The 13771-nt window shown below is 38.1% G+C and overlaps 1 protein-coding gene and 1 pseudogene across 14 annotated transcripts in view; both read left to right on the top strand.

Moving 5' to 3' along the window:
- The window catches only part of LOC136763045 (protocadherin alpha-C2), a 155939-nt gene that overhangs the window by 115106 nt on the left and 27062 nt on the right, over window positions 1-13771 (top strand). The gene's annotated exons all lie outside the window — the stretch shown is intronic.
- Window positions 504-3074, top strand: LOC136762779 (protocadherin alpha-4 pseudogene; annotated as a pseudogene).

The raw sequence follows: 13771 nt of genomic DNA, 5'->3' as shown, positions 1-13771 counted from the left end.
GTTCTCGATTGTACTGTATCTCGAATCGGCTGTGGATTTAAAGTATTTACGTTGTAATTTTGCTTTCGAATAACTTGTTTCAGAGAAGGGGAAGCCAATTATATCTTTGACGTTTACTCAGACGCTTACGTGAATGAAAGGAAATATTTCCTAATTGTGCACCCAGACAGTAATACGAAGAATGAATCAATTAATCTATAACACAGGATAAGAGTGACTGAAGACTGCGTGTTGCAGTCACATGTGGTGGCAGTAATGTGCTGTGGGGTGTATTGTATAATAGACTAAGTACAGCAAGCAACTATTTCTCATTATCAGTTTCAGAAATGTTCATATTACATGACATTCAATTGTTATATTTCGTATTATTGTTTTACAATTGCTGGGCTCACAGTTTGACTTCAAAACATAATAATACAAGTCTTTAAAATACTTTTTAGCAACATATTTCCAACCACTTGGTGTCGTAGTGTACCAACAAGGCGATAAAGATAGGGGTTTACTCTGGCCCCTCCTTCAATGTGAAAGAAAACGCAAACATCGAGCCTTTGTCGACGTATAATGCAGAGTGATCGTGCTGGGTAGAAGGATGTACGAGAGATTTTCAAAAAACCTGATTCTTGGATTTCTGTATTACGACGCATTGAACTGCAGACGTATGTAGATCATCTGCAATGGATTTTTCTATCCAAAAACAGTGGGTGGGAATACATTTTGTGTTTTTCCTGGCGCCGTGCTTGTGGGATTCAGTATCTGCACAAATAATCTACACTGTGTCAGAGGAGGTAGCCGAAGGGACAATTGTTGGGAATCTAGCAAAGGATTTGTCTCTCCCGGTTCAAGACTTTGGGAAACGTAGGTTTGAAATCGTCTATGGAAACAAAAAGAGGTACTTTGAGGTAAATGTAAGCAGCGGCTTTCTGACTGTGAGTGAGAGGATCGACAGAGAACAGCTTTGCCCCGGCACTCTCTCTTGTTCCGTAGATTTAGAGGCCATTGCTCATAACCCTTTGGTTGTACATCGCATTAAAATAAATATACTAGATGTCAACGATAATGCGCCTGCTTTTCCCGTTGAATCACTGGTTTTTGATATTGCCGAGTCTACATTCCCAGGGGCTAGATTTCCTCTAGAAAGTGCCAATGATCCGGATGTCGGTAGTAACTCTGTTAGTACATATAGTCTCAGTGCAAATGAATACTTTACTCTCGATTTGCAGGGAGATAGTAAGCACGGCCGGTCTGTAGAGTTATTACTGCAGAAAGCTTTAGATCGAGAGAAACAGTCATTTATTCAGCTTGTGCTCACGGCTTTAGATGGTGGAAAACCACCTCGATCCGGGTCTTCACTCATAACTGTAAATGTACTGGATGCCAATGACAATGCCCCTGTGTTTAACAGACCGGTCTACAAAGTCGCTGTGCTTGAAAATGCCCCCCGCGGAACAGTAGTTCTGAGACTAAATGCCACAGACGCCGATGAAGGCTTAAATGGTGAAATCGTTTATAGCTTAATTAATCGTGGGCAGAATAATGTATTAAATAGCTTCGATATTGGACACGACACAGGAGAAATTATAGTTGCCGGGGATTTGGATTTCGAAGGGACCAGTTTTTATGAAATCCGAATTCAAGCTCAGGATAAAGGTCACATGCCTGCGTCCACGCACTGTAAAGTTTTAGTGGAAGTGATAGACATTAATGACAATGCTCCCGGAATAGCTGTGACATCCCTATTTAATCCAATCAAAGAGGACTCTGCCGCAGGCACGGTCATTGCCCTCATTACTGTGTCAGATTTGGACGGTGGCAAAAATGGGAAGGTTACTTCTCACATTTCCGGCAAAGGCCCGTTCAAACTGAACGCCTCCTACCAGAACTATTATTCACTCGTCCTGGAGGGAAAGTTGGATCGAGAAATTGAGTCTGAGCACAATATCACAATCGTAGCAATAGATGAGGGGACACCGCCTCTCTCCAGCACCAGCGTTATAACCGTACTTGTTTCTGATGTGAACGATAACGCACCACGTTTCGCAGCGCCTATACTTGATGTTTATTTAAAAGAAAATAGTCCACCAGGCACAAGAATATGCACATTGTCTGCAGTCGACGCTGATTTAAATGGCAATGCTCTAGTAACCTATTATTTGTTAGAAACGGCCATAAAGACAGTTCCTATTTCTACTATAATAAACGTGAACTCTGTTAGTGGAGATATTTACAGCATGCAGTCTTTTGATTATGAGGAAGTAAAAACGTTCCAGTTTCAAGTTCAAGCCACTGATGCCGGTGTCCCTCCACTAAGCAGTAACGTCACTGTGAACCTTTTCATCCTGGATGAGAATGACAACAGTCCAGGGATACTGCCACCCTATCATACAGACACCGATTCAGTAAACATCCCCTATTCAGCTGACGTTGGATTTTTTGTGGCGAAAATCCGGGCTGTTGATGCCGATTCGGGATATAACGCATTGCTTTCATATCAAATAGCAGAACCCAAAAGCACGAATCTGTTTAGCATTAGTACCAGCAGTGGAGAAATACGAACAAGGAGACATTTAACTGACAATGACCCAAATCAGCAAACATTGGTGGTTTTGGTGAAAGATCACGGAACGCCGTTTTTGACATCTACTGTATCTCTTGCTGTTTTCCTTGTGGAAAGTTCAAATGAAATACAACTGGAATTACGGAAATCGACTACAAATGAAGCATATTTCAGCTATTTAAATTTGTATCTGCTAATCTCCATCATCTCGGTTTCTGTTGTATTTGTGTTGACTCTCCTTGGTGTAATCGTTGTAAAGTGCCACAATAGAGCGGACAATTTAAACAGGTACACCACCCCAGTGATCACCACGAACCCTGACGGGAGCTGGTCTTACTCGCAAACCCAGCAGTATGACGTGTGTTTAACTTCCGAGGCCTCGAAGAGTGACTTTTTGATTTTTAACGCGCCTTTTCCCAATCCGGATGGGGACACCGGGACAGCCAGCAGAACGAGCTCCTATAAACGGCCTCAGCAGTGCGCCTCGGATAACGAGGTAAGACAGTGCAAACAGCTTTAAATAAGGGAACAGTGCAATATATGCATTAAAAATAAAATAATTAAAGGCACTAGTGTTAATAAACATCATCATCACCTTCATCTTCAGACATAATCCTCCAGTATTTTCCATACAATCTAATAATTTCGAGGTTTGTTGAAGGAAGACTAAGGTGTTTTCTCGTACTCGTGTTGAGCATTTCCATGGTGTACTGTGTCTGTGTACTGTGTCTGTGTGATCAGCTGCTCTGGTGGCATGAAGTGCACTATTTACCCGCCAGGAGTGAAGCGGCTCTCTGAGGGTCGCTGTCCAGCAGCTTGGTGCTGAAATCCTGCGCACAGGCAGTCTCGACGCTGCAGTGGCTGATGGATGAGAAAACAAATACAGTTTCCTCGTCATTCGCCCAGTTCTACATGCTTAAGACTTGTTTCCTTTCTAATCCTGAAATTAAAATACTTAATGATGCGTTTATTTTCACTGCATCAGAATTTATTAGGCCTGTTCATGTTTCCATTTAATGGCTCAAAACACCCTCTAGTTAAAACTAAACCATCAATGATACAACATTACTTAATCTATGAGCACTCATATGAAATAATGTAATATACCAATGTAATAACATTTAAATCAGTAGGTAGCTATTCACAAAAACTATCTATCTATCTATCTATCTATCTATCTATCTATCTATCTATCTATCTATCTATCTATCTATCAGATTTACCTCTTGTCTATTTTTTGTTAAACTGTAAAGAAATACTATGGACAGCATTGCGTACTGTTGAGTTGCGCCACCACGGGTAGGGCAACAGGGAAAGTAACTCACTATTAAAAGTGGCAGGACTGGGATGGGGGCACACAAATTGCCCCGCCACACACACACTTTTTAGAGTGACAAGACATTTTGTTGCGTCCATGTATCACCCGATCTAAATATTTCCCCCCCGAGTGCCACCCCTCAATTGATTGCAATTATTGGTTTAGACAGTTGGTGTCACTATTGGCCATCGGCATCGTGAAGAGGGACAGCACCGTGAACAAAATAACAGTTTAAAGAAAGAGGTTCTTTGACAAATCTTGTACAGAATGTAAAAGTCTACGATGGGACCCTACACAACGTTTTTATTTTAACAAAAATAAGAATACAAAAGTAAGCTTTTGGAAAACAATATTGCAGAACCCAGAACACAGTTGACCTCTCCCACTCTCGCATCAATTAGGACAAGGTTTACAAAGGTGTCAAAAGACAAGAGACACGTATTAAATATGACTACTCTCAGTGTCAGAATGTATGTCTATTAATATGTTAAATATGGTCATGTTTGTTGGATTTCATTTGCTCTCAACTTAGTGCAGCAATGAAAGACACAATGAATGCAGTGTAAAATATGATTTTAAGGTTACCAAACTTTTTTCTGGTCGAATGAGCTATATGGATTAGCAGTCTGTGGGACTGTGCTAGAAATTAAAATGACCTCATTTTTGTTGAAGCCATGAATTTGAATTTCCGCTTGAGCAAAAAATGATCTGACTGATCATTCGTTCTCAAGAGACCTGGTTAAATCAAAGTGTGCTCTTTGTTATATCAATTTTATCAAAACATTTCCAGCTTAATTTAAATCTTGAGTTTCTGTCACACACTTTCATAACCATATTTATAAACACTGCTTTATACATTGAAAGACTTGGCAGCTCATTTGCACTGTTTGTTCTATAGTGTCAAGAGAAGAGGCAAGAAGTAATTAAGCAATTAGTCAACTATTTCCCAGATGTAGACTTGATTTCAAGTACTCACACAGTAGCACGCTTTCATCATGTAATATAATTTAAACAAATATATACATTTACAAGTGGGTAATTCCTACATCTATTCAGAATATTATTTCTATAACATTTTCTTCTTTTTTCTATAATATTAAATGTCTGCTTGAGCTTGCAAATAATTAGAACTAAACTGAACAACCCATAGAACATTCCACATTCCACTCAGTAACTTTGAGTAGAATTAGTTTTACTTGTATGTGTTCTCTTTTAATATATTTGAGAATCATAATACATGAACAACAACAACAACAACAACAACAACAATAGTAATAATAATAATAATAATAATAATAATAATAATAATAATAATGAATAAGAAACATGAATTGTATCTTCTTATTTCTGCCTTTATATACTCTGTCCTAAAATGCATGCAAATTGTAATCAGTCCCTCTTCCAGAAATCCCTTTTGCATAAATTGCTACTAATTTGTAATCCAAATACCATTCAGAGGAGCATAGGGACTCAATGAGTCAAGTTAATTAACCTTCACTATACTTAAAAGCATGCACTACTCTTCTCTTTAGAAGCAAATTTGAAACCATGTCAGCATGTTCATTTTAAGTAAATTGCAGAAAAGGTACATTAAGATTTCCCTTCACAAGCCATAGCTGTTTTTATTAATATTGGATCTGCATGATGCTCGAGGGATGGGGATATTTTGAGTGTTCAGCTTTCTAAATTTCAGCCTAAAGAGAAAACAGCAAATTTGTTCTTCCTATATCACCTTGTAAATGGACAATGGAATTATATGTTAAGAAAAGCAAAGGTGCCCCACCCTGTCTGTACAGAAACCCTGTAGAGATAAAGCACCTTCATGCAGTACTAGTTCTTATACTTTTCTACTGACATATCCTTGTAAATATGCTGAGTATTGCCAAATCCCTTGTTCATGTTTTCATTGTTGCTGATTGTGCACTATGGCTTAGGTATGTGGATTACTTTTCACTTATAATCGAATCTTTGAAATGTGCAGAATGCTTGACTGTAAAGACAAAAAATCAAATAAACAAACAAAAAAAAAAACACCCAGCTTCATGATAACCTATACATTTGAAATATGAATATGATTTAATCCATTTACATACTCATTGTAATAAAAGGATTTCATATAGTATTAAACATGAATCCAATTAGTGATATTACAACAATGCATTCTACTTTTATTTAACCTTTCTCTAAAATGTACAAAAAATAAATGAATGCATTTATTATTATTATTATTATTATTATTATTATTATTATTATTATTATTATTATTATTATTATTATTATTATTAACCTTATAGAGAAGCAATGCACTCCGAAATCTATTATAGGGAAAGACATCAAAGATCAATTCCATTATGCACTGAGGACTCCATTAGTGAGAGACAGCTTTCTGTGTAGGTATGTTTTTTTTCTTCTTTTCCCTCTTCACCTTCAGCATGTCTTATGCTGAATAAGCCAAATTCATCAGGACTTTAACATGTATATACAGATATACATATATTGTCATTAATTGATTTGTATATTATGAATATATGGCACACGTCAAGTGATGTGCAGTTGCTTAAACAATTAAACCAGTGATACATATCTTTTTATTTCTTTATACATGAAACCCAAACACTTGGATACAAAAAGCTAATATTCCTTTGTGCTTATGTCTCAGTTACCATACTGTTACTAGTATATAATGTGCATTGTATTCATGCAACACTAAATGCTAATGTCTTGAAAATGTCTCTCTCTCTCTCTCTCTGTCTGTGTGTGTATGTATATATATTTATATATACATACACACACAAATAAACCTCAGCTCATACATTATTATTTGCTATTGACTGTACACACAAGCAATTATTGCAGGACCTTTTGTTCCACGGTGTCATTAGTGATAGATTGGATCTGGAGAATGATGGAGCATGTGCAGCACAATCTGCAAAGCCTGTCTCAGCTGGGGGACTGTGTTGTGTGCAGCAGGGCACTGGGAAGCCCTTAAGCCAGCCTGTGAAATTCCACTTGAATGTTCGATTCTTCAGAAGGCACCTTGAGATCAATGTGGATACCTTCTAGAAATACATTTCATTACATGCTGTTATGTTATGGCAAAACATGGTTCACATATTCTATAAAATCACAGATTTGTGTATAATATAATCACACATATTTCAAACACCCAGTGTTAAAGCTTTACAACGCAAGTAGTCTATTTATCTATGTAGTTATTAACACTGGTTAATATTTTAGGATTGTGTCATTATTATTAGTATTATTATTATATGTTTGTGTTTGTTTTTCCCAGCCTATAGGTTTTAAAACTGCCTCTGGTAATGTTTTGCATGCTGAGCTTCATGTACTGTCTCAAGCATATAAGATGAAATGCATTTGGCACAGTAAGGAAATACGGCATACTGTTTCTCGTATCGTTGATTTAAACAGAAGAACGCTTCTGGCAATGACTTCAACTTGAAAAACAAAACGAGAAAATATACCAAATAAAAAACAACATGCATTTCACAAGGTGATTGCAGCAGACAGACACACATCTTGATACACTCTTGTACTCTGCTTTCATAACCTCTAGTCTAATGGAAGATAGAATGTCATGATGAATTAATACACCCTGCATCTCAAATCCGTGTGTCTGTGATCTGTAGAAACAGCAGAAGCTAATGTGAAGGGTCACCTCGGGGACTGGGGGAAGATTTTTCTATCTGTTAAAACAAAGCTGTGTATCCTGCTGCAACCTTTTCAGCAGTGTACTATAACATACATACATAATTGTTTATTTGTTAATTTGCTTGCATGCTTATTCTTCCAGAAATGTAGGACACATCATATTGTGCTGATGAGATTTGCTACTTTTTTAGGGTTTTCACAATAGGGCATTTGAGCTATTGTGGAGAATACTCATGTTTGGTGATGTTTGGGAAAAAAAAATCCTATTTGCACTTGTATGCTACATTTAGAAATAGCTTGTCTGCTTCTGCATGAGAAAAGTGAGAATCTTCTCTGTATAGATGATTTCAGCGATTCTGCCTGGTAAAGGTTCACTGTGTATTTATTTTAGGCTGTGCCTGGCCAAGAGCGATAGCCTGTGATCAGCATTAAGAATTCATTGTGAATGGCAGGACTCACTCAGTTTGGGGATGTTGGTCCCAGATGGAGCATTGGCATCTATTACCCACTAGCAGTTTTAGGATTAAGAATGCATCAGTGGGTTTTCTAGGAAAAGGCCTGGGGTGAAAACTCCTGCACAACCAAACTTAAGAGGATTGCTAAACACAAGAGGAAAATCAAGGGAAAAATAGTCCGAGAGATATCAAATAACTTGTGTTATTGCTTGGGTAGCTGAGTAAGGTTGAGGCAGGTTCACAGGTGAGGGATCATATATTATCACAAGTGTCTGCTTTACCTTCATTGCAGATAGACTGAGATTTTCATGAAAATTGATTGTTACCTATCCTTTCTTTTCTTTATTTTTTAAGTGTACAATTTTCTCAGTTTCTGTCACAGTAAACCTACACAAATAAAGATACAAATCTAGCACGGGAGATTTACAAGAAAAGACATGATGCATTCATCAAAGCAATTCCATTCCATTTATGGCATATTGACATTTTGCTCCTTTAGAGGTTTTTTTGTGTAGTTGCACAAAATGGAGCATGGCGCTTGTCATTGGTCATTGTGCGCACAAGCTGTGTGATGCGAGGCAGCGATCATGTCAGGATATCCAGTGTTTCAAAGGCTGATCAGTTAATCTGTGCTTAGAAAGGAAAAGAAAAAAACACACCAAAAAAAAACCACACAGCTTGGTTCCTAAGGCGCTGTCGCAGGGAGAAGATTGCGCTGAGGACAGCATCAGCAGACAGACGGATCTCACCACTGCGTGCCCGGGTTAATCCTTATATGTGATTATATAGTCTGGTAGTAAATTAAGTTTAATCAAACAAATGGTTTGGCTGCAGATTCATTCATTCATTTATTCATTCATTATTTTGTTTATTTGTTGTTAGCATTAGACATTTCAAATTGACCATTCTTCAGTTCAGTTCGTTTCCTGTGTCATTTCTAAAAGCTGTTGAGTGTGAAGAGAAAAATATATTTCTATGATTTATGAAAGTATATATTTTCAAATTAATCAGATAATGAAATAGATAATCAATACAACAATAACAACCACAACAATTGTCTTGATCAAGGTGCGCGGGGGGAAATGGATATTTCGTTTTGCGTTATAAAGAAACAGAGTGAGGTCATCCCTAACTGCCGTGAGCTCTGAGCTCCAGCCAGTATTTTATAATGGGTGAAAGGCCAGCCAGTTTCAGCATGAGTCATACAGCCAAGCTCTGAACACTTCATCATCATGAGAGAAAAGGGCCTTGCAAAATGATTCATTCACTTGAAGACACACTCTTATCAATGAATAGCTCCTCTAAGTGTGCTCATGCAATTTTTAACACATATTAACATTGCATGCATAATGTATAAAACAAAATCATACTTGAAACTGAAACATTTTGCATATTTTATATTTTAATATATTTTAACTTCATATACCATTGATACGCATGCAGATAATGCAGTAGAAAAGACAAAAGGAAGAAGATCTATTTAAAGAAAGCATCAGTTATCTATAAGTGAAAAGTTATACCTGTTTTGCATTGCATTATTTTAATTGCAAGCTAAATATAAGCATGGACTGCAAGGGACAGGCAAAATCAGACGGTTTATAAATAGGCTGCTTAGATCACAGCTCCTCTCGGTTTCTTGTCAACATCCTTGCAGAGATCTGTGTTAAAATACTAGTTAGAAATGCCAGCCTTTGTTTGGTATGTCACTGCCTGAATTCAGCACGCAGGCTGGCAGACGATTGTTCCCCCCTCTTCTGGGATATGAATAGCTCTGCCTCATGAAGCACCGGCTCCTTCCTTTAGAAGCCGGTTAACAAGGTGTTATCTGTCAATTGCCATCACCATGTATGCAGGTGTTCCAATCTGCCGGCAAATTAGCTCCCGGGAAATCGGTTCCAGCACCGGCAGCAAGGCGTAATTCCCCCCGCTCTGAGGTCAAAGGGTCTGATTGAGATGAAAGTGAACAGAGCCACACCTGATTATAGTGCAGACTGCATGTCAGGTTCATCCACCCTGCCACATTAACATTTATACCTACAGCAGGAATGGAGAGAGAGAGAGAGAGAGAGAGAGAGAGAGAGAGAGAGCAGTGAAAATAAGTGTGCCAGTTTGTTTTTCAGCACAATACAGATCAGCCACTGTATAATGAGAAATTAGATTATTTTCTGCATTGTTTCTGGTCTCGGCTCATTTGTGATGTGTTTTTTTTTACATCTTCTGAAGTTGCTTGGATTTCAGCATTGTTAGCACTTCAGTGAGTCTCTTCTCAATTGCACCTGCAAACCTAGCACTTCCTAACAACACATGGGGCCGTCAGACTGCATAATATTCAGCGGGCTTTAGTGCTTGTTAAAGACGGTAACAAGAATATTTTTCACTTCACAATGAGTGTTTGCAGAGGAAGTAGAAGCACAAACCTGTAAATATATGCGTGTGTGCGTGTGTGTATTTATATGTCTGTGTACACACACACACATGCAATGTATAGGCCTATACTCACTGTATGATTATATTACACTTTGGTGCACCCAGACGTTTGCTCTTAGTAGGGAAGATATGTATATATACATAAGTTCATACCACCAAAAACAGATAAACAATGATTGACCTTGAAATTCAAGAAAAGGGATACTCAGAATATGGCTTTTCATGAAATAGGCGTCTGACCATAATCTCAATTCATTATTATCTACAGATAAGAGGTATAGAACAATTTTACTCTGGCTCTGCTCTTAGTGGGTATTGACTCTTGGGCAAAGTGGAGTGTTCAGAATTGATGATAGGCAGTAATCTCTACAGATTTAATGCTGCAAGCTCCAGTTAAATAAACTCCCTCTCTTAGCAGAGTGATGTTTGGCTCACTGCAGGGACTTTAGCTGGAGGTACAAGTGTGTTTTCTGTGGGTTCAGGGGAAATGGCAGATCTCTGGATTTGAGTTATTGCAAAACAGGACTGTAGTGTGGGCAAGATATATTAATATGTTGATCAACAATGCAGTGTTATCCTTACACACACACACACACACACACACATATATATATATATATATCAGACTTCAGTACATTTAATGTACAAACCCCTCAGAATGCTTTGCCATACAATACACTTATCCTTTACACATTTTCTATGATAAAAAGGACAGTGTAGTTTTATTGGTTGTAAGATCCACACATCGTTAGTGACAGGTATGACCCTACTCTCTAAATGGAAGATTAAGTTCCTTAAATTTGTAGTAATTGCCCCTTGTGGAAATAAATTAATTCTCCTTTTTTTCCTTCAAAATTAGATTTTCTTAATAACTTAAATGAAACACACATTTGTTTCCAATCAAATAGTCTAATAGAAAACTACAGAGCTGTACTCAGTTGCTGCTTCATTTTTATTTAGATGCCACTTTCTTCTAATCATAAATGTACAGGTTTGTAGTTTGCTATTAGCGTGTGGGAATGCCTTCACCTTGCATTGTGATTAAATATTAAGTGCATTACTCAAAGCCACCTGAGAGCTGGGTTATGCAGGGTAATCAAAGCATGACAACAGCTGCTCTACAATAGCACTATATTGATGACAATGGACATTAAGTTTTGTAACATTAATTTAACCCCACAAGTTTGTCCAAATGACTGGCTAATGCAGCATAGCATACTATAGCTCCACATTCCCCTAGATTATACACAGACAACCCTGTATTTGAATAATCTCTTCTTAATGGATTGCATATTGCAATGGTTAGCATTTTCATCAGTATTTGTTTAAGGTAGTGGAAATGGCAAGGGGCACACAGAGTCGGGAACCTAATGGATTTTTAATACCCCTAAAACCATTATCAGGTAGCATACAGCATGTTTGCCATGGTTTGATATACTGCTATTGATTTATAAAGTTACCACTCAACGTTTAACAGACCATCATCACTGCTTGCACTGCTCTCGAGGTCAGCATCCACAAACGCACCCTGCCTTTCAGCACATACAGAGCCCTGCAAACTTACTTTATCTGAAGTGGCACACATGTAGAAAGCATGCACTGCTTTAGAGACATTTGCATATGCATGTGTATCTCAATATCTCTATCTCACACACTCTCCCTCTACCTATCTTTATCCCTCTCTCCCTCTCTCTCTCTCTCTCTCTCTTTCTCTCCCCCTCCCTCTCTCTATATATGTGTATTTATATGTAAGAGACCATGTGTTTAAAGGCATAATGATAGTTACAATCTGAGACCATCAAAAGGGGATTGTAGAGCAGTGGAAATGCATCCAGTGCTGTGACAGGTCCTGCTAAAACGGTTTGCTTCCACTTGGGGATTGTGGGTGTGGCAGTGTGTTGAGCGCACATGTTTTGTATAGTTTGGCATAAGTTCTTTTGGTAATTTTGAAGGACATGGTGTGTGACATTTTCAAAAACAGCGTTTATGGTGATAATTTGCACATTTAACAAAAGCAATAATGATCCAGAAGTGTGAGACACCATTTTGAGGAGAGGAGCTCTCAAAGCCCTTCAGAATCCTGACCTCAATCTCATAGAGCATCTTTAGGAGGATCTGAAAAGGAAAATAGGGAGCATACTGCAAAATAATGTGCTGCAGGGGAAAATAGCACAACCTAATGTCAAAAGGTGAGGGAAAGTGTCCCTTGTATGACTTAAGCATAGATAAGAACAGCTGTCTTCTGCGTCAAAGTTATTATATATCTGAAAATGCATTGCACTTTTACACATTTTGGTTTGGTTGTATAGGTGCAATGAGTAATGACATAGTTTAGGCACATTATGTGACATTTTAAGATTTTCTTCAAACAAAATGGCTGGCTACGTTAAAACAGATTTTTGAATAGAAAAACAAACAAACAAAAAAACTGCCGTAGATAAATACATATATAACAAATACAAATACAATTGAAGCATTCAATTGTTGTAGTAGTGTACATTTTGGGGTTTAATAATTTCGTTTGACATATAAAGCTTTGTATTGCCTTAAACCTCAATGTTGTAGATTGATTAGGGTTTTAAATACTTCACCTGCATCTGTTGGTCTCGTTAGAGGTTATGCATTCTTATCTAATGTTTTTGGATGTGGCTATCATAACCATTTTCAAGCTACGCTGGACTGATTTGCGTTTATCAGAATGACGTGTGTGTGTGTGTGTGTGAGAGTGAAACATATAATTTGTGACGCCTGTAGTGAGTGCAAATCTTGGGGATAACGAATGCCTTGATGACCTGATTTGCATCCCTCTACATTTCCTAAGGAGCCGATGTGCTCGTATGATGATGACCATCTTGTTCAGTGAAAACGAACGCGAGCAGACAGACTGTGCTTTGCCTGTGGAAGATACGGTCATCTGTAGATGTGATTATGCAGCCTGTCATTCTCGGTGTTTGCGAGGATGAACTAGCAGCCAGCGCTTTCTTACTGACAACAGGGGATGTCTATCACCGCTGAGCAATTGTCACACATGCTGATGAGCGCTGCCCAGCCCTTTTTCTCTTCTTCCGCGGATACATGGATGCACTGAAGAAAAGGACACGTGAAGAAGCCGCTATTCGCTCGCTTACAGTCGACGCAAACGCAAAAGCAAAATAAAGCATTCTTTAAACATGAACCTCAGCTGTCATCGATGGGGATTATAAAATGCATTGTTTTAAGATCATGGTTTTAAATTCAAAATGCGGTGGCGGTTCACAGCCAGGCGTGATTTCACCTTTAGGATGAAGAAAATCCGGTTTCGCAATAATCGCTAGGGCAATCCAGTGTGTAATAATGGATCATTAATTA

Source organism: Amia ocellicauda, chromosome 11, assembly GCF_036373705.1.
Source record: "Amia ocellicauda isolate fAmiCal2 chromosome 11, fAmiCal2.hap1, whole genome shotgun sequence".
Lineage (NCBI taxonomy): Eukaryota > Metazoa > Chordata > Actinopteri > Amiiformes > Amiidae > Amia > Amia ocellicauda.
Note: the sequence above shows the minus strand (reverse complement) of the source record. Positions and strands in the feature narration are given on the sequence as shown.